General features: G+C 34.2%; 1 protein-coding gene across 1 annotated transcript in view; it reads left to right on the top strand.

Annotated features, from left to right (window-relative positions):
- LOC117917959 (probable sodium/metabolite cotransporter BASS3, chloroplastic) overlaps positions 1-27,802 on the top strand; it is a 74,161-nt gene that overhangs the window by 40,702 nt on the left and 5,657 nt on the right. The window lies entirely within an intron of this gene.

Below are 27,802 nucleotides of genomic sequence, written 5' to 3'. Positions count from 1 at the left end.
TCTATCTTTCAAACTATTTACTTTTTGTCTAAAAAGATTAACAAGCTTATAAAAGATACATGATATAATTACAAACTAAATAGTAAATGAGATAGAATTCAAAATAATAACAAAAAAATAATAAAATTATAGGATATGATTATAATATGTTATTTTTCTTTAAAAATCTAAAATGAAAATTAATACTATTATGTAATATAAGATAAATTATGAATATTATAAAAATATGAAATCAGGTCAAATTGAGATTGTTAAAACTTTGGTCCGTGTCAAATTCCAATTGAGTTGGGATTGAAAAAGCTTAATCCAAACCTAATTTGAGTATTAAAAATAATTATTCAAGTATGTCCAAACGTTTGATTTTTAAATTATAATTATAATTTTTTTATATAATATTTTAAATAAAAATAAAAATATTTGAACACCATAAAATTTTTTAATAGGATGAATGAGAATAAATGAAGGAACTAATTTTAGGGTTTCATATTAGAATTTTGTGGTTACGGTACGATATAATAATTTATTATTTTGAAGTGAAAAAATATTTTCAAATATTTTTATCCATGCACATGACTGGCCTACATTTTTAGTTCTTTATAGAGAAAGAAAGAAATAAAGTTGAAGATTTGCGCATTCCAATGGGGTTTGTTGGATTGGGAGACGTGGTAGCACATGGGTGGTTCCCAACTTCCCATACCACTGCCTACAAAATGTAATATAGAAAATTCTAACCCTAATCAAATCAAAAGCCGTGCAACATTATATCAAATTTTAATTTCCATAATTTATACTTTTTGAGGTCAATAAATAAATAAATGAAATCTACTAAAAAATTAATCCAAAAATATTACTAATTTTTCTATTATGTTTGGTTGCATGAAAGATAAATTAAAATAAATTAAATGAATTTAACGTGATATGTAAAAATAATTTATTAATTTTAAATATTTTTTTCGTTATATTTGATATTTTCTCTCGTAAACAAATATAATTTTTTTTTCTTAATCCAAAACATTAAAATATGTCTTATTTCATATAACCAAACTAATTTCATTCAATTTAATAAAATGATTAGACTATATAAAGGCATTAACTTGATTTTAATATTTTATTTAATATGATGATTAAACCATATGACACTTCCATAAATTAAAAAGAAATAAATGATATTTTATAATGTATGCAATTTTAGTCCTAAAAACTATTAAAATGATCCACAATAGTTTCATATTTTCTAGTTTAGTTGGAATAAAAAAGATGGGAAAAATGAAATACAATAAAATTATTTTAAAGTTTATAATTTTTTTTATTCTTTCTCTATCTAAAAAATCAATAAACTTACACATGATTCAAATTTGCATTTTATTTTTGTGTTCTTATTATTTAAACAAATTTTTCCTTTTTATTAAGGTTGGTTTTAATATACTCAAAAATATTTTTATCAAGATTAATTTTTTTGAAAATCTTTTATTTCAAATTCCCTTTTTAGATAATCACTTGTTCTTCGAGAGCTCCAACATGATTCAAATAACTCGTATATACAAGAATTTTCATAACTATCTTAGAATCGAGAATCTTTTCCTAAGGTTAAACCTCATGTTAAAAATACAACTTAATTTAACAATAAATCCGAATATCTTGTAGCTTTATAATATAAAATTTAGCAATGAACATTCAAATCTTAAACAACTTCATACCTAAAATGCCGTTATAATAAGGAATAGATAGTATGTCTCAAACCTTAGAAAATAAAAGTTTTCGCTTATTTTTTAAGAATACATTTTTAGTTACTTCAATTGTTTTTTTATGGTTGTTTTTAAAAATAATTATATAAATATGAAAAATGATTAAAATAACTCTTTGCATATATAGTTATTTTTTAGAGTTATTAAAAATACAAAAAATAGGTTAAAAAACATTTTAAGTTCTCAAATAAATTTTTATTTTAGAAAATATTATATATATATATATATATATATTGAAAATTATTCTTCAAAACTATTTTTTTTCATAAATATTTTCAAAAAATATTACCAAACCAATCTTATTGTTTTTGGTTTTGCAAGCTCCATGTTGAGAAGAACAAAAAGGGGCTGGGAGTAGACGGTTCTCCATGGTTTGAAAAAGGGTAAAGTAGTGTTGCAGTGGAAGTAAGGAAAGACGAGTATAAAGTATAGAGTGTTGATGGGAAAAAAGGACGGAGAAAAGTGTAGGGGAATCTGTGAGTGGGATGGAGGAAATATATGGCTACAGGCCAATGCTATCTCTCCGTATGGTACAACGCATTCAAGGCAATTAACAATCTTGGAGTTGGAGCTAGAGCATGCTACTCGCAATTTCAGTCAAAATATATTATTAACTCAAGGGAAGAGAATGGCATTGCTCTTCTGCTGCTCCCTCTCCATATATGAAAACTGTCTTCACAAATGAACCACAGGACAAGGCAATTTCCATCTCACAAATTCGAATCTCGGGCACCAGCAGCAACCATTGATGCATAAGTTTTCACATGTTGGGCTCACACAAGACATCTGCTTTTTCTTCTTTTCTCCACTACATAATACAAACCTTTGTCTTACCTCGTTGCAGATTGAAATTTTAATTCTATGCCAAGAATTAAAGAGTTTCCACGGCTCCCGAGAAGGATTCTTCATTCCCAAGAGTACTTCAGAAGATGAATCCCTATTTTGATTGCAAAAAAAGAAAAAAAAAAAAAAACCGATGAATGCTAATACGAATTCATCTTACTCTTGACATAAAATCTGTCAAGAGTATCCATAAGCAAGAATAGAATCTATAAGACCATTGTTTTTGGCTGGTTGAGCTGGGGGTGGACCGGTTCAATTGGTTGAGCTATTTTTGACTCTACAACCAACTTTTTCAACTTAAAACCTTTTAAACAAGTTTGAAAAACATTTGACACAAGGTTTTAGTTGAAAACATGAAATCATTTAATTTTTAAAATATTTAGAACAAAATAATTCTTTGATGATTTTGGTGCATAAGTAAAAAATGTAATGCATGAAAATCCTAGTACACCAACAACCTTACAAAGAGATCTTATGAAACTTGCGTCTTGAAAAACACTTCTCTTTGAGGTGGTCTTCTTCTTCATGATTTCTCTTTGCCTTGATTTGTCTTTGTGATTGCCACTTTGGATATCGTCTTACCTAATCACACTTGAAATATAAATATTAGTTCTAAACCTTGTTTTGTTATTATCAAAACCGAGATTAATCAAACTTTGGTTTCACAATTTGAACAATAACACTTTGGTTGATATATTAGTTTTTTTTTTTTTTTTTTTTTAAAGTTGATACTTGTAGATTTTAGAATTTTATCCTACTACTCTGAACATGAATTTGGTAATTGATAAATTTTCAATTACAATACGAATGTTTGTGTCGTTTCCACTTTGAGCCTTTTGATTTGAGGTATGAAATGACCATCATGCCCTTGGAGTGGGTTTTGGGGCTTGACAGAGTGGTATCAGAGCACTAGGTTATGATCTTGTTGGGAACTTAAATTGGTTTAGATTGGGGATAGATGAGTGACACATTAGTTTAAGTTTTGGTTTCATTTAATGTAAGTTATAATGTTTGGAGGTTGTTTTGTGATGAATGATTATTGAAAAATATCAATTGACTTAGTACTCCCTAACCTTCAAGATTTTGGTGATAAATTTGTTAGCTTCATGCTATGTCTATGTTGATTATTTTAGAAAAAGTGTAACTTTCCACATTTCTGGTAAGTTTGAGTTTAGTTTTGAGGGAAAATATGTGATTAGACTATTGTGTATGATCTTAGCTTTATGGGCTAGTTCCTTGCTTAGGAAGGGTTGTTAAGGGTTTTATGCTTATGTGGTGTGTGATAAAAAAAATAATAATAATAATAAACAATAATACTATATTTTCAAATATTTTTATCCGTGCACATGACTGGTCTACATTTTTAGTTCTTTATAGAAGAAGAAAGAAATAAAGTTGAAGATTTGCGCATTCCAATGGGGCTTGTTGGATTGGGAGACGTGGTAGCACATGGGAGGTTCCCAACTTCCCATACCACTGCCTACAAAATGTAATATAGAAAATTCTAACCCTAATCAAATCAAAAACCGTGCAACATTATATAAAATTTTAATTTCCATAATTTACACTTTTTGAGGTCAATAAATAAATAAATGAAATCTACTAAAAACATTAATCGAAAAATATTATTAATTTTTCTATTATGTTTGGTTGCATGAAAGATAAATTAAAAATTATTTAATTTTTATATAAAAATTAAAATTAATTAAATGAATTTAATGTGATATGTAAAAATAATTTATTGATTTTAAATATAATTTCTAATTTTTTTCGTTATACTTGATATTTTCTCTTGTAAACAAATATAACTTTCTTTTTTGGATTAAGAGAAAAAAAAATTATAATAATTGTTCTTGATTTATAGTCTAATCACTTATTCTTCAAGAGCTCCATAGGATTCAAATAACCCTTATATACTATAATAATTGTGAATTTGGTTATTGATTTTTTAATGAGTAGCATGAGTAAATAAGATTATACATGTATCATTTGCTCAATAAATATTTATTGAGATGCTTGTACCACATGTATTTGGATTGTTTAACCTATACAAGGATCTTTGTAGGTTATTGAACACATGCTAAGACATTTCACATGTGGGAATGTGAGACCTCTTACATTTCTTTGTGTTCAAGAATTGATTCCTAAGTTGTACTCATTCACTAACTTGTTCACATATAATTGAAACCTATTAAAGAGTCTACCATAGTACCTACTTTGATCATACCCACGTTTGTTGCATGTAGTGTAGTGGCTAATGGCACTAGATGATGCTTGCATCGGAGTGTCCTCAAGAATACTCTCCTTAACCTTGACAAAAGTTGTTTTTCCACTAGTGAGAGTTTTAACCCTATTCATATATTCTAGTCCTCTTTTCTTTTACCTTGAAAAGACTTTCCCTTGCTAATATGTTCTTAGATGTTTTGAAGGTTGCATTATGAGACTTTTGATAAATATATAGAGATACATCTCGTAAGTTTATAAAGATCCCACAAGTTCATGAATGAGATGGAGTTAATGTCCTTATTTTTCTATACGACAATAAACTTATGTCTAAACCTCTTTGGAATAAATTTAAGAATTTTCATAACTATCTTAGAATCGAGAGTCTTTTCCTCAAGGTTAAACCTCCTATTAAAAATGCAACTTAATTTAATAATGAATCCAAAAAAGGTTCCAACATTTTGCTGCTTTATAATATAAAATTTAGCAATGAGCATTCAAATCTTAAACAACTTCATACCTAAAATGCCCTTATAATGAGGAATAGATAGTATGTCTCAAACCTTAAAAAACAAAAGTTTTCGCTTATTTTTTGAGAATATATTTTTAGTTACTTCAATTGTTTTTTCATGATTGTTTTTAAAAATAATTATATAAATATGAAAAATGATTGAAATAACTCTTTACATATATAGTTATTTTTAAGAGCTATTAAAAATACAAAAAATAGGTTAAAAAACATTTTAAGTTCCCAAATAAATTTTCATTTTAGAAAATATTAGAATTTTTTATTTTTTTTGAAAATGATTCTTTAAAACTATTTTTTTCATAAATATTTTCAAAAAATATTACCAAACCAATCTTATTGTTTTTGGTTTTGCAAGCTCCATGTTGAGAAGAACAAAAAGGGGCTGGGAGTAGACGGTTCTCCATGGTTTGAAAAAGGGTAAAGTAGTGTTGCAGTGGAAGCAAGGAAAGACGAGTATAAACTATAGAGTGTTGATGGGGAAAAAAGACAGAGAAAAGTGTAGGGGAATCTGTGAGTGGGATGGAGGAAATATATGGCTACAGGCCAATGCTATCTCTCCATATGGTACAATGCATTCAAGGCAATTAACAATCTTGGAGTTGGAGCTAGAGCATGCTACTCGCAATTTCAGTCAAAATATATTATTAACTCAAGGGAAGAGAATGGCCTTGCTCTTCTACTGCTCTCTCTCCATATATGAAAACTGTCTTCACAAATGAACCACAGGACAAGGCAATTTCCATCTCACAAATTCGAATCTTGGTGGGCACCAGCAGCAACCATTGATGCATAAGTTTTCACTTGTTGGGCTCACACAAGACATCTGCTTTTTCTTCTTTCCTCCACTCCTTTCAGATTCAGATTCATGTATTTGTCAATTTTAGAAAGTTTCCAGATGAAGCAAGTCCCACATCCTGAAATTCAAAACCATAAGAGAGTGCATGGGGGAGTTGAATTACCATCAATTTCACATGACTCTGGAAAAAGAAATGTGTAATTCGGATTCTATTAATGAAACTTTATCTTATCGTAGGCAATATATTGGCCTAAGCAAGCTGCTACATAATACAAAACCTTTGTCTTACCTCGTTGCAGATTGAAATTTTAAGTCTGTGCCAAGAATTAAAGAGTTTCCACGGCTCCCGAGAAGGATTCTTCATTCCCAAGAGTACTTCAGAAGATGAATTCCTATTTTGATTGCAAAAAAAAATAAAAAAATAAAATATATATATATATATATGATGAATACTAATACGAATTCATCTTATTCTTGACATACAATCTGTTAAGAGTACATAAGCAAGAATAGAATCTATTAGACCATTGCTTACAGAATATCGAACTTACAAATGTTCATTTGAAGGAAAACCAATACAAAGTTCTTGGTTTCTCAAAAGCACAGTCAATCAACAATATGATCCTGCTGTAGAGGCTTCCTTTAGGTTAAATAATAATTAAAAGAGTTGTTATATTTAAAGATTAAGGGACTCTACAACTAGGTGGATGCAACAATACAGTTTTTTTTTTTTTTTTTACACAGAATTGAATCACATTTTATTTCTTCATAGACTCCAAAAAGTAGATAAAATGGATTCCTATTTCTCAATCCTATCCCATATCCCACGATTATGACAATTTACTGAGTCCTATTGGAAAATTTGAGTAAAGTTGGCATCTGGAAATCAAATAACCTCCAAAAGAATGACACGTGACATTTTAAAACGCAAGCACCAGTTGAGACATTGTAGAAGTGAAGGTTCATATCTTAGTAGAATAATGTTCAAGCTCAATTTGGACCATAAAAAATGTGAGGACTCGAAAAACGATAATTAAAATCCATTTTTTTTGTGTTTTAAGGGTACGTAAATCACCATTAACCATCTTGGAAATGCCGATGAGACCTTATATGTGATGCATGACCTCTCAAAACCTGCCAAGTAAGAATAGTGTAAGAGGTGATTGCATTTCTTTCATTCCACAAGAATTTGCGCCTTTTAGGTTGTGGTATACATTGTATAATGCAGAAATTAGTTTACAACTATTAATAAAAAAAATCAGAAAAACTTGAAAAATGTGATTAAGGGATTTTACCTTCAGCTTATGTTATGTCAATATAAATTTGAAAGATCATATGAAGTCAATACAAGTGAGAAGAGAGACAATGAGAGAGAGAACAACCTGAGATATATGCCCTTTCTATGCATCCTAGACCACTTGACATACCGGTTGCCAGTAGAAAGGGTCCTCTCTAGGTCAACAGTAATTATAATGTCATGTAATTAGTCAAAAAAAGTTGAAGTGGCATAAGCAGAAAAATTGGGAAAAGATGAGAATTTGATGCAATGCAATGGTCAGATTAAATGTTTAAGAAAATTTATACCTTTCCCTTTTTTGCAATACATATTTCAAAGCAGATGGAAGAATCCTAGAAAACCATGGTATTAAATAAGGGAACATTGGTGTGGGATTAAAGTACAAAACAAAATCTACTTAAAGGGCTTCACTGACATAATAAGATGCAAATTTAGACAAGATTGAACAAGGACTAAAACAAAATCATAAATAACTTCTATTAATTAATGGTGATTGAAATGGTATACTGGGATTTAAGCAAAATGAACCACTAGATACAAGGCCTCTTGCAATATACAAAGGATGCATACTTTAAAAAAGGAAAAGAAAAATTGCTACAAGAGTTGTGGTTAATAGGTGTACCAGCCATCTATCTCAATGCGGAAGCTGTGGGTTAGTTCTACAAGTTTGCAACGCTGCCCATTCCTTGGTAGAAAGTAAAGTTGGTGCCAAATTTGATAGGGCCTTGAAACATCTTTTGGACCTAATTAACAAAAGAATTGACAAGTGAAACTGGGATCGCATGTAAACCCCAAAATTTAAAAAGAATGTGTAGGATATTTACCCTTATAGATACTAGCCAGATAGCTGCACCAATGGCCAAAAATTTTGCTTTTCATCTACATCAGTCCCTTTTCTTGCCATCCTATATGTACAACATAAATTCCCTCATTATCAGCAAATGAAAGCAATATTTTGAGTTGAAATATTGCATCATTATCAGAAAGTAAAATTTTTTCCTATCAAAATTTACAATTCAATTCACTAATAAGCACCTCTGTTTTGAAAGAGGAAAGTGCCAAATATCCAATTATTAACTGTGGTAGGAAGGCCTTGCTTGAGAAAATAAGGAAAAAGCTAAGGGCATATTCAAGAAAGGTGAGCTTTTGAGCACAAAACTTCGTAGATTATTGTTGAGCATGACAACCCCTGATTACAGAACAACAGGAAAAGAGTAGAATATTTTAGAGAAAGCAGTAATTAGTAAGTAGAATGCTTGATGGAAGATTAGAGAGAAATTGGGGGTACCTGATTGAAGTTTTCATTGTTGTACAATGTTATCTATTTCCACGTGGGGGATGTGGGCAATCTTGGGCCAATCTTTTCCTTTGTCCTTGAGGCACCTCTTTTTCAGAATAGGACATCCTTTGATTACAAGTCTTGCAACTGTTGGTGGCAGCCCTTCCTTTGGCACAAAGGACCGGAGCTTAGGGCAGTTTTTGATTTCAAGTTCTTTAAGAGAGATGAGGGTTTGGAGACCCATTGAGGCTATGGATTTCAAGTTGTGGAAACCATTTATGCGAAACAAGTTGAGGGATGTAGGAAGAAGCTGAGACCCATCATCTGAAAAAGAAATCACATCTGGAAAGGGGCCTCTAATGGTGATTCCTTCAAGAGAAGTGAGTGTGTGGAAGCCTGTGATAGTGGTAGATAGAGGCCTCTTCATATTATCGGAATCTGAAATGGCAAGTGTTTTAAGGTTTGGGGTCAAAAAGGCTTCCAGAGAGGACATCACATCTGGATGTTATAACTCAACCAAGATGAATACCCTAATTTCATATATACTGGAATATTCTTGTTAAAATCAACCAAGATGAATACCCTAATTTCATATATACTGGAATCTCCTGATTAAAAAATGAGTAGAAAAATAATAGCGGAAACATACCTGAATCCATTGAAGGAGAAACCTTATAGGAAGAAAACCCTTTGAGATGGTCTTCCAATTCTGGCCACTAGATTCTGTGTCAATTTCTCTTTGAGAGGATTTTCGGAAATTGGAATGCGTAGTGGTAGAATGGGGACCATAACCCTATTTATAAACTGCTAGGGCAGTTTTAATTTTATCACAATTATATTTCTGCCCCTCATAGAAATAATAATTATCTAATGGTATCTACACAATAATCTCATGACAATTATACCCTTAAGCCAATTAATCAATTATTAATTTAGATCACTATATTTAGGCTTAATTAAATGATAGCACACACATTTTAATTATTTACATGTGTGGCCCAAATTATAGATTAATTACAAAAATTAATCTAACAATCTCCCACTGGGCCACATGCATATGTAATCAAATAAATGTGCTTAACCTTATGAGCTCAAAATTTGCTATCATGTCCTTAGGGTATATCCGAACAATCTCGTCCATTAACTATACTGACATAGGATCAAGGTGGCCTTTGTTACATCAATCGTTACTAGACCAATCAATGGTCACATATATCTACACAGCTAAATGACATAGATCAATCATGAGTGCATAGCATGGAAATTACATGCAATGTGATCTATTCATGCCTATTTCCAACTGGTCCTACTTAACTTTATTGAGATCAAATCTTTAGCATAATTTAACAGAGTGCAATAAAATGAATACTTTATTTCTGCAGAACACAATCCAAATTTATAGATAAAGTCTAAACATAACATAAAGCAATATACAATGAATAATATAAACTCCCACTAAATTTGGATATCCTCAAATGAGACAACACCCATATGAGCAATGTGCTCATGAAAGACCTTGGGTGGTAATCCCTTTGTAAGCGGATCCGCTATCATGGAGTTTGTTCCAATATGCTCTATGGATATCTGTCCACTCTGTACTTTTTCTTTTACAACTAGGAACTTGATATCAATGTATTTTGATTTTGTAGAACTCCTGCTGTTATTGGAATATAAAACTGCTGATTTATTGTCACAAAATATCTTCAGTGGTCTTTCAATACCATCCAGAACACGCAGCCCAGTGACAAAATTTCGCAGCCATATTCCTTGATTGGATGCCTCATAACATGCTACAAACTCTGCTTCCATGGTGGATGAAGTTACAAGTGTCTGTTTGACATACCTCCATGAAATTGCTCCACCAGCCAACAGATAAATATAGCCTGATGTGGATCTTTTGTTGTCTTGGCATCCAGCAAAGTCGGAGTCGGAATACCCAATGAACTCTAACTGATCCAATCTCCTATATGTAAGCATGTACTCTTTTGTTCTCTATAAATATCTCATAACCCTCTTGGCTGCTCTCCAATGATCCATTCCAGGGTTACTTAGATATCTGCCTAACATGCCAACAATGTACGCAATATCCGAACGTGTACATACCTGAGCATACATTAGACTCCCAACAGCCGAAGCGTAAGGAATCTTCTGCATTTCTTGACTTTCTAAACTATTTTTAGGGCATTGATTAAGACTGAATTTGTCTCCTTTAGCGACAGGGGTATCACCTGGTTTGCTATTTTGCATGCCATACCTTTGGAGGACTTTATCAATATAGGTCCTTTGTGACAATCCTAAAATACCCCTAGAACGATCTCGGTGTATCTGGATTCCTAAGACAAAGGAGGCATCACCAAGATCTTTCATCTCAAAATGTTTTGATAAAAATCTCTTGGTGTCGTGCAATATGCTAATATCATTTGTGGCTAGCAATATGTCATCGACATATAAAACCAGGAAAATATACTTACTCCCACTGAATTTGTGATACACACATTCATCCATAAGATTTGCCTTAAAACCATATGAGACAATAATTTGATGAAACTTGAAGTACCACTGACGAGAAGCTTGCTTGAGCCCATAAATGGATTTAGTTAATTTACAAACCATATTCTTTGAGTCTTCGGACACAAAATTTTCTGGTTGTACCATATAAATTGTTTCATCAATGTCACCATTGAGAAACGCTGTTTTAACATCCATTTGATGTAACTCAAGATCATAATATGCAACTAGTGCCATGATTATCCTGAAAGAGTCCTTCGTAGAAACTGGAGAGAAAGTCTCTTTGAAGTCAATTCCTTCTTTTTGAGTAAAGCCTTTAGCTACAAGACGTGCTTTATACCTTTCTACATTACCATTTGAATCCCGCTTGGTTTTAAATATCCATTTACAACCAATGGGCTTCGTACCAACTGGTAATGGACAAGTTCCCAAACTTTATTGTCTTGCATAGATTTGTACTCTTCATTCATGGCTTCCATCCATTTCTGAGAGTTGGAACTTTTCATGGCTTGCTGGAAGTTGATTGGATCATCTTCCATCATTCCACTTTCTACCTCACGTTCCTGGAGATATACGATATAATCGTCCGAAATTGCATTTCTCCTCTCTCTAGTGGATCTCCTTAATGGCATATTTTCTTGAGGTTGTTGAGTTTGTTCTTCAGGAGCAATGTCCTCATTTGCAATTAAGGGTTGAACAATATTGTCTGTTGGTTGAGGATCCAAATTTACTTCTTGATCAATGATAGGTAGTGAAACCTGTACATTATCAAAAGCAATAGTAGATCCCTCTTCCTCCTCAAAGACAATATTCCTAGCTGATTTCTCCCCCCAAACTCAACATCCTCAAAAAATGTTGCAGTTCCCGTCTCAAAAATTGACCTAATAGCAGGACCATAAAATTTAAAACCCCTTGATCGCTCTGCATAGCCAATAAAGTAGCTGCTAACTGTTTTAGAGTCCAATTTCTTTTCATGAGGCTTATAAGGTCTCGCTTCAGCTGGACATCCCCAAATATGAAAATGCTTTAAACTGGGCTTTCGACCCGTCCAAAGCTCATAAGGCGTTTTAGCAGCCGCTTTAGTTGGCACCCGATTTAGGATATAAGCTGCCGTTTTGAGTGCTTCACCCAGAGTTTTTCGGGTAAAGTAGAATGACTAATCATACTCCTTACCATGTCCTTAAGGGTTCGGTTTCGTCTTTTGCTACACCATTCATGCTAGGTGATCCTGGCATGGTGTATTGAGGGACGATCCCACATTCCTCTAGGTATTTAGCAAATGGTCCTGGACATTGTTCACCTGATCCGTCATATCTACCATAGTATTCACCACCACGGTCAGATCTGACGCTCTTTATTCTTTTGTTGAGTTGTAACTCAACTTCTGCTTTAAATGTTTTGAACACGTCCAATGATTGTGATTTCTCATGTATAAGAAATAGGTAGCCATATCTTGAATAGTCATCTATGAATGTTATAAAGTACTGTTGACCATTCCAAGATGCCGTAGGGTATGGTCCACAAATATCTGTATGAATTAATTCTAAGACGTCTGTAGCTCTATTTGCACCTAATTTCTTTGTTTTGGTCTGTTTTCCTTTAATACACTCAACACAAATATCAAAATCTGAAAAGTCAAGTGAATCTAAAATCCCATCGGACACAAGTCGCTCAACTCTAGATTTAGAGATATGATTTAGGCGTTTGTGCCACAATGAGGCCGAATTATCTTTATTCAATTTACGTTGTGTACCTCGTGATTCCACATGCAAGGTTTCATTATAGGACGGAACAGTTTCCAACAAATATAGATTATCATAAACATTAAGTAAACCGGTTCCTACAACATTTGAATTAATAGATAATGCAAATCTATTGTTTCCAAATGAACAAGAATAACCTGATTTGTCCAAACAGAAACTGAAATTAAATTCCGTCTAAAGACGGTACAACAAAGTATCTATTAAATCCAAAAAATAACCAGATTTCAATAATAATCTAAAGTGCCCTATTGCCTCTACTTCTACCGACTGACCGTCTCCGACATAGATGCATCTTTCAGCATCACTTGGTTTTCGGTAACTCAGGCAACCCAGCATAGAAACACAAATGTGAGTAGTAGCACCAGAATCTAACCACCATGTGTTTCTAGATACTGAAGCTAAATTAACTTCAAAACAACCAAATAAGAAATATACCTTTCTTAACACGCCAAGCAGCATACTTGGTACATTCCTTCTTAGTATGTCCAGGCTTATTACAGAAGAAACATGTTACCTCAACTTTCTGTTTCTTTTGTTCTATGCCATTAGAAGCAGCAACCTTATTATCCTTATTCTTTCGTTTGCCCTTATCCTTGGAAGTGCTAGCCAGATGAGCACTTTCGGTCTTGTCTTGCTTCAATCTCTCTTCCTCTTGCACACAGAATGAAATGAGCTCATTAAGAGTCCATTTATCCTTTTGACAGTTATAACTGACCTTGAATTGATTAAATTGTGCAAGAAGAGAGATGAGAACCAAATGCACGAGTAAATCATCAGATAACTCAAGTTTCAAAGCCTTAAGTTTTGAAGCAAGATGAGACATCTCCATGATGTACTCCCGAACATTACCCTTGCCTTTATACTTCATTGAAATCAAGCTTGCTAAAAGCGTGCTCGTTTCAGCCTTATCGTTTTTGGCAAAACGTTTCTGAATTTCCGCAAGGAAGTCACTGGCATTAGTAACCTCATCGGTTACCGCACCCCTGAAAGCTTCTGGAATTCCGCGCTTCATGATCATAAGACTTAGCCTATTTGAACGTTCCCACTTACCCCAATAAACCTCATCCTCTTGAGTACTTTGCTCATTGAGTTCATCGGGTTTGGGCATTCTCAAGGCTAAGTCTATATCCATGCAGCCTAAGAGAATCATCATATTCTCTTTCCAGTCCTTAAAATTAGTCCCATTTAACATAGGGACATTATTGATGTTGGCAGATATAGAAGTAGTTGATATAAAAGCTGAATCGAGAACAAAATAAAATAAATCAAATAAACCATCATGCTCACATAAAATAAGCAATTAAACACATAATCTTTAAATTTAAAAGCAAATTATGACATTTCAAGATACCTAGCACAACATTAATATCAAGTCTTTGGACAGTAATATTAACTGTAAGTGGTACTCTTGTTGTAGTGATCAAACATTGATGATAAGTTATGTCAAATAATAAATCTATCTTTGGATTGATTTATTATTCACATTAAGTTACCTTTATAATCATCACATATTTATCACCACAGGTATGTATGCAATTTGACCAAATATTAACTTTCCTTTGGGCCAGTCAATACCCGCATGAATCACATACACACAAATATCTAACACCCCGAACAGACTAATCTACACGAAAGATGTCACTTTGGTGATTTTCCGCTTTAATTAGCCTATTTAAAAATGCTAGATCAATAACTTAAATATTAATATCATAAAATGCTATTAAATAATAATAATAATAATAATAGTAATAAAAAAAATTTATCAACTCAATATTTCATAAATCTTAATCCATTGACATATATATATATATATATATATATTAAAATAATAACTCAAAAATTAATCAAGAAGTTGGCTCTGATACCACTTGTTATAACTCAACCAAGATGAATACCCTAATTTCATATATACTGGAATATTCTTGTTAAAATCAACCAAGATGAATACCCTAATTTCATATATACTGGAATCTCCTGATTAAAAAATGAGTAGAAAAATAATAGCGGAAACATACCTGAATCCATTGAAGGAGAAACCTTATAGGAAGAAAATCCTTTGAAATGGTCTTCTAATTCTGGCCACTAGATTCTGTGTCAATTTCTCTCTGAGAGGATTTTCGGAAATTGGAATGCGTAGTGGTAGAATGGGGACCATAACCCTATTTATAAACTGCTAGGGCAGTTTTAATTTTATCACAATTATATTTCTGCCCCTCATAGAAATAATAATTATCTAATGGTATCTACACAATAATCTCATGACAATTATACCCTTAAGCCAATTAATCAATTATTAATTTAGATCACTATATTTAGGCTTAATTAAATGATAGCACACACATTTTAATTATTTACATGTGTGGCCCAAATTATAGATTAATTACAAAAAATTAATCTAACACTGGACAGTTACATAGACCCAGGCTACGTAAAGATGTGAGATTTTGCAACATTTTCCCTGGAATTGACTCCAATTGCTTGCATTTCCAAAAAGAAAGGCTCTCAAGCGTGGAGGGAAAATGGCCTCTTAGAATGGACTTGAGAGACGAACATTCCCATATGCGTAGCCATTCAACACTACAAGTGTTGTTGTTGTCAATTGAAGCGTAGTGCATAATTCCCTCAGGTAAAGACTCCAGTTTCTCACAATTCTCAATCCACAGCTTCTTAAGGGTGGTGGGTAGCTTACCTTTTGGGAAACCAATAAGAGATGGACAATTTTTCACCCGAAGAGATCTTAGCATGGGCGGCAAACCTGTGTCTGGGAATGTCACGAGTTTGGGGCAATTCAGAATTCCCAAATCTGTAAAAGATGTGAGGGTGTGCAATGCATTTGGCAGCTTCTCTAAATTGGAACATCCATTCACTTCCAAGTACTGAAGATAGCAAGGCAGCCTGTTTTCTTCCAGGGATACAACTCCCTCACAACTTAAGATCCATAATCGTCTCAGACCACCAAGGTTTTCCAATCCCCTCAAACAGGCCAACTCATCACATTGATATAATCCCAGATCTTCAAGGGCTGTTAAGGGTTGTGCAAGCCCTTCCCATAAACTACTCGGCTCTGAAATTTCCTCAATGTATAATCGGGTGAGTGAGGGCACATCAACAACCCTACCTTTTAACATACCCTCATTACATCTATTTACTTTCAAGCAAGTAAGAAATGGAAAGTGGAATTGAAATCGACAATTCTTGGCATTCTTTAACATCAAGATTCACAAGGCAAGATAACCGACCAGGCAAGTTGCTGAGTTTTGGACATTTTATTATTAGAAGCTTACGGAGGCAAGAAAACAATTCTTGGCATCCCAATTTGGGAATTACCCAATCTTTCCATTCTGGCATGTCCTTAAACTTTAGATACTCCAAAGACCCAAAAGGCTTCGCAATCTCCCCATAAAACTCATCCCCTATGCTTTTGATTTCATTCATGCCTTCAATCTCTAAGTGTTTGAGTAAAGACAGTCTTCCAAGTGGCGGCAACGATGCACATTTTTTACAATGTATTGTTGAGATATTAGGAATGTTTAGATATTAGGAAAGTTGAGATATTAGGAATGTTGAGATATTAGGATATTAGTTGTTCTTTCCTTATATCATCCCTTCCTTGTATCATTCTTTCCCATTTTTAGAATGGTGATTACCCTCTATATATACTCTGTACATTAACGAATAAAATAATTAATGAAAAACTATCATTCATCAATTTGAAGATGGTATCAGAGTCATGGAACTAAAATCCTGGATATTTTGTCGGTAAGGCCAGCCATCGCCCCTCCTTCGTGATTTAAAAAAAATGAGTGAAAAAAATACTATTGTTTTTCAATCTGAATGTACTTTTAATCCAGGAATTATTTTAACTGAATCAAACCATGAAGTTTGGTCACAACTCCTGGAGATGCATATTGCCAAACAGGAAAAACTTTTCTACATTCGAGGTAAGACAAATCCACCAAAAGAGTCAAAAGATGGATATGAAAAATGGTATGCTGAGAATCAAAAGGTGAAGAGATGGTTGTTAATGTCCATGAGTCAAGAAATTATGAAGCGTTACTCACGCTTAGCCACCGCTCAAGAAATTTGGAGTGCATTATCAAAGGCCTTCTATGATGGAAGTGATGAATTATAAGTTTTCACTTTGAATCGAAAAGCCTTCACTGCCAAACAAAGCGACAGGTCTCTTTCTGAATATTATGGAGAGTTAACTAAATTTTTTTTACAAATTGGATCATTGGGATAAGGTAGTCATGAAAGACCTTAAGGACATTGCAGCATACTAGAAATCCATTGAACGACAACGGGTGCACATATTTCTTGCTGGATTGGATGGTGACTTTGAGCAAGTTCAAGGAGAGATTCTACGCAAAGATCCTCTTCCTAATTTGGAAGAATGCTATGCACTGATTCGACGAGAGGCAATGCATCATGCTAGTATGAAAGTAGAATCTGACAACCCTGACACCTCAGCTATGGTAGTCCAATAGCGATCAACCTAGAATTGGCAGGACCAATCATCCTAAAACATACCTTAATATTGATAAGTCAACCTTCAAATGCACTCACTGCAATAAGACAGGTCATACCAAGAGTCGTTGCTTTGAAATTGTGGGATATTCAGACTGGTGGGATCATAATCGTGATCAACGGAAGAAGGATTCCAAGAAAACCTCAACTGTAGTTGTTGCCAAAATAAAAACAGAGGCTAATGTTGCTGAGAAAGCCTCTACATTGGTAGTCACTACAGATTATGGTGGTAAGTTTTTAAATACTTCTGCACCTATTATTAATAGTGCGTGGATAATTGATTCTAGTGTTACAGATCATATGACTTTTGATTCTAGACAGGCCTCACCTCTTAGACCTTCTTCACAAAAAATTGTTTCTACAGCCAATGGTAACACAACCCCAGTCATTGGGGAAGGATCCTTAACTCTTACTGATACTTTGAATTTGGATTCTCTTTTAATTGATCCATTCATGAAACGGTTACCACACCGTCATAATAGAGGTATTCCTAAACCCACATATGAACCTGAGTTGTCTACCAAAGTCAAATATCCCATAAGCAACTATGTGTCTAACCATCGTTTGTCTGAATCAAATAAGTCATTTGTAAGTCAATTATCTACTGTAGCTATTCCTAATAGTGTGCAGGAAGGCTTAGCTGATCCAAGGTGGAAAGCAGCCATGAATGAAGAGATGAAATCATTGCAGAAGAATGAAACATGGGAACTCGTAGAATGTCCACCATGAAAGAAGCCAGTTAGGTATCGTTGGATCTATACTGTGAAGTACAAGGCAGATGGTAGTATTGAACGATTTAAAGCAAGGCTGGTAGCAAAATGGTACACTCAAACTTATGGAATTGACTACAGAGAGACATTTGCACCTGTAGCTAAGATCAACACAGTTCGGGTATTACTGTCTTTAGCTACAAACCTGGATTGGCCATTACAACAGTTCAATGTGAAAAATGCCTTTCTGCATGGTGAGTTATCTGAAGAAGTATATTTGGATCTTCCACCAGGATGCATGGTGTCAAAAAAAAAATATCAGAAGGTGTGCAAATTGAAGAAGTCATTGTATGGGTTGAAGCGATCCCCGAGAGCATGGTTTGGAAGGTTCACAAAGTCAATGAGAGCTTTTGGCTATCGTCAAAGTAATGCAGATCACACTTTGTTCTTGAAAGAGCAACATGGTAAGATTATGGCACTCATCATATATGTGGATGACATGGTAGTTATAGGAAATAATCCTGAAGAAAGAAAAGCTCTGCAAAATTATCAAGTCAAGGAATTTTTATGTCTCAAAGAAAGTACGCCTTAGATCTTTTATAGGAGACTAAAATGTCGGGATGTCAACCTGTTGATACACCAATAGAAAAAGGTCTGAAATTGTGTGTTGAACCTAATTAAGTATCAACCGATAAGAAAAGATACCAGAGACTTGTGGGGAGATTAATGTACTTAGCTCATACAAGACCAGATCTTGCTTATGCATTGAGTGTAGTAAGTCAATACATGCATAATAATCCTGGAGAGCAACATATGAATGCAGTCATGCGTATTTTGAGGTATTTGAAGAATGCTCTTGGGAAAGGAATTTTGTTCACTAAAAATGTTGATCATTAGAGTATAGAAGTATATACTGATGTTGATTGGGTCGGTGTAGTGGATGATAAGCGATCTACATCTAGTTACTTTACCTTTGTAGGTGGTAATCTTGTGACATGGAAAAGTAAGAAACAGAATGTCGTCGCTCATTCAAGTGCAGAAGCGGAATTTAGGGGTATGGCTCTAAGACTTTGTGAGGCATTATGGCTAAGACTCCTCTTATAGGATTTAGGTTACCTATCTAGGCAACCAATCTGATTGTTTTGTGACAATAAAGCCGCATGTGATATTGCTCATAATCCAGTACAACATGATCGTACAAAGCATGTCGAGGTGGACAGATTCTTCATTAAGGAGAAGTTGGATGATAAGATTGTGAAATTGCCTAAGATTCGATCAGAAGATCAATTAGCCGATATCCTCACCAAAGCTGCAGTCTCAAGTCGAGTGTTCTCAAAATTTTTAGACAAGTTGGGCATGTGTGATATCTATGCACCAACTTGAGGGGGAGTGTTGAGATATTAGGAATATTTATATATTAGGAAAGTTGAGATATTAGGAATGTTGAGATATTAGGATATTAATTGTTCTTTCCTTATATCATTCCTTCCTTGTATCATTATTTCTCATTCTTAGAATGGTGATTACCCTCTATATATACTTTGTACATGAACGAATGAAATAATTAATGAAAAACTACCATTCATCAATTTGAAGATGTATAAGTTGCAAGTGCACCACTTTTGAGTACGAGGGATCTCCCATCCAACCTGGGAATATCGGTCCACCATAAAATATAATAATGAGGGTTTTCAAACTTTGATGAGGTTGCAGACAGTTAAGGACCTCTATCTCCTTGCTTTCATTCCTTTTATTACCAAAATTTTCACTCCATACCATAACTAAGTCTTCAACATTGGGTCTCTCCTTCAAATTGATATATGCCACATCTCTCAGATCCACAACATTGTCCAACCCTGAAATAGCAAGCTCTCCTCGGAGATTCAATAAGTTTTTCAATTCTTTTATTCGTGACCCATTGCCTTTGCTTAGAAAAAATTTAGACAAAGTTTGCAAATTTATCAAATTGTCAACTTGATAAGGCATCTCTTCAAGCATCGTTGTACCACTAATATCAAGATGTCGAAGATTAATTAAATTTGCAATGCCCATAGGTAACTTAGTGAGTTTTCTACAATTACGTAATATCAATGATTGTAAGTTGTAAAGACCACTCATTGCTTCAGGCAACCATTTGAGTACAGTGTGAGACAAATTAAGATATCGTAAATATTTCAAATCACCAATTGAATCCGGTAACTCATTAATTTCATAACAACTTAAAGAAAGTACCCTTAAGCATCTCAACTTTGGCAACAAGTCATGAAACACCTTTGTACTCGAGTAGCATTTCTTCTTATTATAAATGTTGATTGATAGAGCCAAAAATGTTCGTAATTGCTCCATTTGATCACGGGCTTCAAATTTTTTGAACGCATTGTATTTGCTACGTACAAAGGACAAATGACAAGTGCTTTTAGAGATTTCATCTACAATCTCTAAATTAAAGCATATTTCTGTGGCAACGTCTTGAGCTAGATCATTGATTAAGTCATGCATCACAAATCGTAATTTACGACTGTTTGATGGTTGGAAAAAAAATCTGGATAACAATGCATTAAAATAATCAGCACCTAAATCTTCTATTTGGTGATTATCTTCTTGTGCTTGGTGAATCAAACCCTCTGGAACAATCCACAATAAGCAAAACATCTCTTTAGATGTGGAGATAGATGTTGATAACTCAATCTTCATATCGAGACAATACCACATTCATTGTTATTCCAAATGTCACTATATATCCAATACATGTTTCCTCCATGCTTCAACTTGTAATTTGGAGCGTAAAAGTCCACCAACCATCTTTGCCGCTAAGGGTGAGCCACTGCATTTTTGTACCATCCGTTCACCAATAGATTTCAAATTCGGATGTTCATCAACATTTTTACTTTGAAAAGCATGCTCCACAAACACCGACCAACAATCATCATTAGATAAAGGCCTGAGAAAATGGCGATAATTATCTGCTCTCATCAACGATGCAACGTTTGTGTCTCGCGTTGTTACAATGATTTTGCTCCCTCTTTCCCCAGACTTCAATGGGGCACGCAGCTGACTCCATTGCTCATAGCTTTTAATGTTCCACACACCATCTAAAACTAGCAAAAACCTTTTTCCACCTAGATTCTTGCTTAATTTGAGTTGCACCTGATTAAAGTCATCCCCGTCACGAATTTCATCCGGAGAGACGGCATTGAGAATCGCCTTTGTTAACTTCTCTACATCACTCTCATCTGATACACACACCCACACCCTTGGCTCAAAACGCTTCACTATCACATCATCCCTGTATATGAACTGCGCGAGTGTAGTTTTCCCCATCCCACCTATGCCAACAATGGGAATGACCCCAAAGTTGCTTTGATCACCTGCTTCATCCTTCAACAGCATCTCAATAATAACTTTTTTATCTTCATCCCTGCCGTGAACAGGTTCATTAATCAAAGACGTACTGGGCGGTCGTTGCCAAGTAGAAGGCACTCCAGATGAAAAAAATATAAAGAAATTTTAAAAAATTATAAATAAAAAATTAAGTAGAGTATCATTTTTTTTCTCTTTCCATGATCTAATGTGAATATAAAAAATCTTCAAATATGATTTTCCTTTAAATTGCATGGACTTCTCTAGTTTTTTTTTTTTTTTGAACTTTTCTAAAATTTTTCATTTGGCAAATAAATTCCAAATCAAACTATGCTTGATACATAAAATTTATTAAAATAATTTGAAACTTAAAAATTAATTTAATTAGTACTAAAAAGTCATGAAAATCAATAACATTAGAAAGTCATAGTCCAAATTTTATTTTAAATGACTTTGTAGTTTTTTCTTTGCATATATCATATTTTTATATATATATAAAAAAATCATTAGGTAAATAAACTTCAAACTAAGTAAGACTTTATGTGTTAGATTCATTAACAAGTCTAGTAATTTTTATAAATAACTAGAAACTTAAACAATTCCAATTAATACTAGAAATTTATAAACAAAAATTGGTTTAGAACAACTCTATTGTTTCTCTTCTACATAGAATCATTATTCTCCGATTTTTTTTCACTAGCCAAATAAACTTCGAACTAAACAAGACTTATAAGTTAGATTAATTAATGAGTTTAGTAATTTTTAAAATTAACAAAAACTTAAATAGTAATCAAATTAATACTAAAAATTTATAAACAAAAATTGATCTAAAATAACTCTATTGTTTCTTTTCTTTATAGAATTATTAATTTCTATTTTTTTTAATTGGCAATAAATTCCATATTAAACAAGATTTAATGTATTGGATTCATTAATGACTCTAGTAATTTTTAAAAATAATTTAAAATTTAAATAATAAACTCATTAATACCAATTATATATTATGGATAAAAATTGGTTCACATTGACTCTATTATTTTTTTTTTATGTATAATTATATTTTTATAAATTTTCTCACTAAAAAATTGAACTTCAAATCAAATAACACTTTGTATTGAATTTATTGATGGATTTAATGATTTTTAAAAATAATTTGGAACTCAAAAAGTATATCTAATCACTAAAAAAAATCAAAACTTATATATTATAAGTCATTACATAATTAATAAATTAAGTAAGACATAGTTAGTAATTTAAATTCTTTAATAAATATTTTAATTTTTAAGAATAATTTGGAATTCAAAAAATTGTTCCAATTAATTGTAAGTTAAGTCAAAAAATTTTACAATATTATATTTATGATTGAGTATTTAAATATGTGTATGTAATGAAAAACTTGAATCATTAATTTGTATGTTAAAAAGTTAATTTTTATTCTTTATTCATTTTAAAGAAAAATATAAATTATTATTATTCATATTTAACAATATATATATATAAAGTTTTTAATTTCCTTATCTTTCTAATATATACTAAAATACCATATTTTCTTATAAAAAATATAATTTATGATTTTATTATAATAATATTGTGGACCCATATTTTTTGTGACTTCTTATTCGACAGTGAGATTTGATTTTATTTATGAAAACTAATTTTGAAAAAAGTTGGAATCGTCATTTATTTTTATTTATTTTTTAAGAAAAAACAAAATAAGAAATGAAACTTTATATGACTTCTTATTTGAAAAAAATAAGTTTATGAACCAAAAATGAATTTGAGGGTTAGGTTACATATTGTGAAGTTACATTCTAAGTCTATACACTTATCGTCCCTATTAAATAAAAGGAGAAAACTAACGTTTGGGTTTAGACAAGGATTGTTAAAATTTTGGTCCAAGTTAATTTCCAATTGAGGACAAATTGAAAAAACTTAATTTAAACCTTATTTGAGTATTAAAAATAATTATTTATAATTTATGTGTGCCAAAATGTTTGATTTACAAATTAGAATTATAATTTTTTTTATAAAGTATTTAAATTAAAATGAAAATATTTGAACATTATAGAAATTTTGAATATGAAGAATGAGAAACAATGAAGGAAATGATTTTAGGGTTTGATAATAGGAATTTGGTGGATAATAGTTTTAGGTTAATTGGTTATGGTATTGATAAGCCACGACGATCAGCAAGGGCCCTTAGGCCAAATCCCAAATATTTGGGATGAAGTTGGACGTGGAAAGATAGTTGCATGCGACATGCATGCAGGATTGTACGTGGGACGTACATGGAAAGAGTCGCAGGCGAAGTGCATGTAGCTGGGGTAGACTGGGTCACCTACAAGACTGGGTCACTGGCGTTATGGTAGTGGTGTTGTGGTTGCGAGTTTTACGTCATTTTCTGTTAGTCATGGTTTGTGTTTAGTATGGGTATTGTTCTGTTTCCATTTCCAGCTTTCCTTTTATTTCGGTTTCCGTGTCTGGCTTGGCTTATTTAAAGCAATCGGAAGATATCAGTGAGAGGATAATCAATTGCTATACAGAATTTTGTGGTACTTTCTCACCCGAAGAGAAACCCATTTACTAATTTTTTATATTATTTGAGTTTGGGACCTATCATTGGTATTAGAGCCAGACTACTATGGGCACCAATAAAGAGTGAATTGAACTGTTGGAAGCTGGGCTCGGTGAAGTGCAAGAGGGGCTACACCGGATGGAGCTCGGCGTGCCAGATAGGTTGCGACATTTGGAAGAGACTCTTAACCGTCTCTGATGTATTCCTTGCAGATCAGCAACCTCCAAATCATGGTAACCAATACCGTGAAGGCCACAATGGGGGACGACTTGTCGTATCCTCAAAAACGGCAAAACTAGAGTTTCCTCGATTCTCCGGAGATGACCCGACAGAGTGGTTCAATCGTGTGAATCAATTCTTTGAATTCCAAAACACTCTTGATAAGCAGAAGGTTTCTTTGGCCTCTTATCACTTGGAAGGGGAGGCCAATCAATGGTGGCAATGGATCCGCAGGACGTTCCAAGAAGAAGGACGAGTTCTCTCATGGACAGATTTTGAAGATGAACTTTGGGCACGTTTTGGACCTTCAGATTGCGAGGATTTTGACGAAGCTCTATCACGGATCAGACAGACTGGTTCCCTGCGCGAATATCAACGGGAATTTGAACAATTAGGCAATCGGGTCACCGGCTGGACGCAAAAGGCTCTTGTGGGAACCTTCATGGGTAGTTTAAAGACTGAGATATCTGACGGGATCCGCATGTTTAAACCACAGACATTGAAAGATGTTATTCGCTTCGCGCGGACGAGAGATGACCAACTAATGAGACAAAGGAGGGTTACACGACCTGCACCACCAGTGCGAGCTCCCCTGGCTCTTCCGCTAGCAAATCATGCAGCACCCGCAGCACCTGTCCGACGATTGAGTTGGGAAGAAATGCAGCGGCGACGTCTCCAAGGTTTACGTTTTAATTGTAATGAACGGTTTACTGCAGGACATAAATGCCAAGGGCCACGAATACTTATGTTGGAAGGACGTGAGGACAGCAACAATGAATTCTGCAATGACACCACAAAAGAACAGCTAGTGGAAGAAAATCGAGAGGAGCCCCTGGAACCAGAGATTACGTTGCATGCATTAACGGGATGGTCCGCGCCTAAGACCATGCGTGTAGCTGCCAAGATCGGTTCCCACGAAATCATCATACTCATAGACAGTGGGTCAACTCACAACTTCATCAGTGAGAGGTTGGCCCATGAACTGAGGTTGCCCGTAGTGCCAACCGAGAGGTTCACTGTGCGGATAGCTAACGGGGACAAACTAAAATGCCAGGAGCGTTTCGAAGAGGTGCGAGTGGACCTCCAAGGCACTCTCTTCCTCTGACAGGATTAGATCTAGTTCTGGGAATTCAATGGCTTGAAATGCTAGGTTCCGTGGTGTGCAATTGGAAGCAGTTAACCATGGAGTTTCTTTGGGAGAATCAGATCAGGCGGTTACAAGGGACCAATGGTGAAGTTATTCAAGCCACATCATTCAAGGAGCTTTCAAAGGAGGCTCGACAGGGCCATTCCATTTTCGCGATATGCCTATCCCTCAATGCCCAGGAGTCAAACAGAAAAATGCATCCTGACATGCAGAAAATATTACAGGAATTTTCAGAAGTATTTCACGAACCTTCAAGTCTACCTCCCATAAGAGAAGTTGATCATTGCATCTCTCTCAAAGAAGGCATCGAGCCGATTAACGTCCGACCGTATCGATATGCATACTACCAAAAGGAGGAGATCGAGAAACAAGTCCACGATATGTTAAATGCAGGCCTCATTCGACCCAGTACGAGCCCGTTTTCATCACCAGTACTACTAGTGAAGAAGAAGGATGGAAACTGGCGTTTTTGCACAGATTATCGGGCACTCAACGCTGTCACTGTGAAGGACCGCTTTCCCATTCCCACGGTGGATGATTACTACTCAAAAAGTTCTATTTGATAGCTTATAATTAATCCTTTTAAACACTTTTGAGTAGTAGTTAGTACCTTTTAACCCAATTAGCATGTTAAGGCCCCTTTCAATTAATTCTAATCAAATTGTGTAAGTTTTGGTGTTTTTGTTAGTATTTTGATCACCAAAGCATTATGAGATTGAGGAGAGTTATATGGAATCCTTGGAAAGCTATGGGAAGCTCAGAGGCATGAAGAATTAAAGCCTTGAAGCTCTTTTGCCATAAGCAAAGTGGAAATGCAAAGGGGAAGCAAAAAGGATTCAGTCATGGAGCATTCTTGATGACAGTCACTGCAGCTAGTTTTGAAGCACTTCCTGAAGTCCAAATTATGCATACAATATGTCATTTGAAAGCTTGGGAAGTCAACAATCCAATGCCTTAAACCGTGTGCAATTTGGATCTGAAATGAGGAAGTTACGGCCTTTGGAAGATAACTGCTCCAAGCTGAAGGAAGGAAGGCTTCAGAAAAGTGCTGCGAAATCACCATTTTTGTTGCGAAGTGATTTCGCAGCCTTTTTGCACAGTGCTATGGAGTTCCCCTGAAGCTTCACGCCGCGATGAAAGCCAAACACCACATGATGGAAGTCCACTTTGCTAAGATGTTGAAGCAGCTGGCTGCTATGAAGAAATTTCGCAGCTCCTCTTGTGCACCTGCGAAACTTCGCAGACCTCACTTGTCACCTGCGAAGTGATCCTTAGTGCTTCCCGATATTTGTAACCGACCCTTGGAGATATTTTTCATTAGATTTTTGTTGCCTAAATGCCTAAATTCTCCTTGTAAGTCACCAATGATAGATTTCCTTAGCTTTTAAGTTAGGAATTTGGCAAAATATCAGGGGATAGTTGTAATTGTAATTTTGGTTTTATTTAGAGCCCGAGGAGCCTGTTCTGGAGGAGGGCGGGTTGTTGAACCTTTTGTAAGTTTCAAAAGAAAGAAATACAAAGAGCTTTAGCTCTTTACTGCCTTACCTTCTCTCTTTGATTGTGTTTTTCATATTTATAAGTTATGCACTCTCTGAGGAGTTTTCCCCAGAGAATGAGTAGCTAAATCTTTTAGTTCCTTGGAGTTAAGGTTGCCGGGAAAGGTTCCAAGTGCAAGAATCAGAAGCTTTGTGGTTTCAGCTATGAATGAAGAGTAAGTGTGTCCCGTGAATGGTTTCTAATGTTTTTAGTTAACTTAAAACGTCTTGGAGTCACCTGGGCCAACACTTGGTAAGGCAAGTGATCTCTAACCATGGAGATGCACTAGTTTACCCCTTGCGAGCCTCTGGTAGGTGACTTGAAGGTAGGATTTTCTAGAATAGCCAACACTTGATAAGCTTTTGGACTCTTAGGAGACATCTATTAGTTATCTCTTGCGAGCTTTTGACGGGTAATCCAAGGTTAAAGATCACCTTGAATGGTAAAAGCTAAGTGAGAGGCTTAAACCATTGCAAGCTGCATCAGTGAGAGAATTAGAGCTGAAATCCAATTGAGGGATGCATTTATGCAGCACATGTTAGAGAATTGACTTAATGTTAAGTCTCTAATGTGAGGAATTGAACCCAGTGACCGGAGCTATGCTTTTGCATGAGGAACCTCCCCTGTATACCTGAATCACCAAGGAATGCTTTTCTTCTTAAGTTATTTTCATCACTTGTTGTGTTGTTAATCTAAGTCCAAACCTTTTTCAAACCAAAGTTTGTGTTTTATTTCTTAAGCTAAT

The sequence above is a fragment of the Vitis riparia genome, chromosome 7 (genome assembly GCF_004353265.1).
Source record: "Vitis riparia cultivar Riparia Gloire de Montpellier isolate 1030 chromosome 7, EGFV_Vit.rip_1.0, whole genome shotgun sequence".
NCBI classification, from domain to species: Eukaryota; Viridiplantae; Streptophyta; class Magnoliopsida; order Vitales; family Vitaceae; genus Vitis; species Vitis riparia.
The sequence above is the reverse complement of the archived record's forward strand: the minus strand, read 5'-3'. Positions and strand labels throughout refer to the sequence as shown.